This window comes from Euprymna scolopes, chromosome 10 (assembly GCF_053919585.1).
Source record: "Euprymna scolopes isolate OS-2025 chromosome 10, ASM5391958v1, whole genome shotgun sequence".
Lineage (NCBI taxonomy): Eukaryota > Metazoa > Mollusca > Cephalopoda > Sepiida > Sepiolidae > Euprymna > Euprymna scolopes.
Window position 1 is genome coordinate 24206458 of NC_136491.1, and position 1975 is coordinate 24208432.

Consider the following 1975-nt stretch of genomic DNA (forward strand, 5'->3'; position numbering starts at 1 on the left):
GTAATATATTCTGCGTCTCTCATTTCTTCCATTGAGTTATTAATTTATAGTGGTTGGCGCCTTTTTTCTCCCACAGTGAGACTCAATACCTAATACATGAGGTTTCTTTTAATGGCGTTTTGTCGTCTTCTGTCATGATAATGACTTGTTTTTGTCAGAGATATTTGCCTTCCTTCAACTGGTGCCATAATTCAATGGGACCATACAAAGAACAAAAACTTTACTCGGTAGAGATATAACTAAAGCTATTTTTTTTAATACAACTACAAAACTTAACAGAGTAGCAAAAGGATGAAACCACTTTTGCAATCCAAAAGAACCCTACGGAAGGCGACTGTTTTTTTTATCATACCGGGTAAGTACGCCTTTCTTTCGTTGTGTTATTTTGCACTCTGTCAAGTTCTAAATTGTGTAAGGTTTAATTTCATGCAGTATTTTATTTGTAACATTTGTTTTCAGTTTGGTTACCTGTTTATATATTCGACTACAGACTCAATATCTTCCAAGTCTTTTTTTTTTTTACTAAGTTCTACTTTCTGGTAGTTTTCTGTAAAACTGTGTAGACTTAAATTCAGTTCGTTTCTTGTTTTGTTTAAACACGTCTTTTAAATTTGGCATCTCGATTTAATGAGCTTTGCATCAAAACCTTTCTGGTGTTAAAATAATTGTTGTTGCTGGTGTTAGTGTTGTCGTTATTGGTTGTGTTAGTGTTGTCGTTGTTGGTTGTGTTAGTCTTGTCGTTGTTGCTGGGTTTGTAGTAGTATTACTGTCCTTCTTATATTCTTATACATTTATTTATACTGTGTTCGGTTTAATATATTTTTTAGTCTTTTTATAATTTGTAGTACTATTTACTCCAAAGTCAAAATTTTGTTTTTTTCCTTAGAAAAAAAAGGGAACACGGTACATAAGTTTTTTTTTAAATTTTAATATTTAACATCAATGACAAAATAATACACAAAGGTAACCCAATTTCCCCCTCTTTTCGTAACAACTGTTGACTGTTATTTAAACTGTTGTGGACGAACAAAGAAAAAAATAAATAAAAATATTCTTTCTCGCATTTTTTTACGCGGCTTATTAAGCCTTTTTTCTCTTTTTTGAAGAAAATGATTTTCTTCTTACGCGCAGTAACAAGTAAAAATGCAAGACGCCCTGTTTTTATTTTTTCATCCGTGTCATAATTACAAACATGACATTCATCATTGGTTTGCTATTCAATACGAAATGTTGTGGTAGCGTTGATACATAACAAGTCCGATAGCCATTTGTCGCGTGCTCTCGTCTAATGAATGAATGCGTGAATGTAGGATTGACATGAAATTCTTAAAGATAAACTAAAATGACCGAAAAATGGGCTGAAATGACTTATATAAATGAAAAGTAAATGACTTGGAATGACTTTAATGAACTTAAGGATGAATTGAATGACCTTAAGTATGACTTGAATCCTTCAAAAAAAAAGTGAATGATCTGGAGAATGACTTAAATGGCTCTGAGACTGACTGGTTGTAAAGTGGGTGATCATTTTACATTAAATTAATACAGAAAAGTGATCCACCACTTTATATCACAAAGTTACAAGCATAAGTACAGCATGTAGTAAGAACAGATACTAAACTTTGATCTTGGCCAAAGGGCCAAGAAAAGGGTATTTATTTGCTCCCCCACCGAGCAAATTAGGCACAAGACCGATTTTTAATGTGAGGAGTGAAGGGGAAATGGGGACCAACTCCCCGGGGAGTAGGGAAGCTGGATAGTGACAATTGGTATGAAGGGTTGCCGTACATTGGCCAAGGTCTTATATGTGGAACTGCCCCCACATATGGTCTTTGCTTGCAGTATCTGCCGGAACAGATACTACACTTTCATAAAACAATCTTGGTTGGTCCACCGGATATCTCCTCCCGCCATACGGCCCTGTCTTCAGTTATTTATTGTGTAGGGATCAGTTCATTCGTAGGTAACACAGGTA

The 1975-nt window shown here is 34.7% G+C and overlaps 1 pseudogene; it reads right to left on the bottom strand.

Moving 5' to 3' along the window:
* Positions 1-1439: 1439 nt before the first annotated feature.
* Positions 1440-1653, bottom strand: LOC145286662 (U2 spliceosomal RNA; annotated as a pseudogene).
* Between the last annotated feature and the right edge of the window lie 322 nt (positions 1654-1975).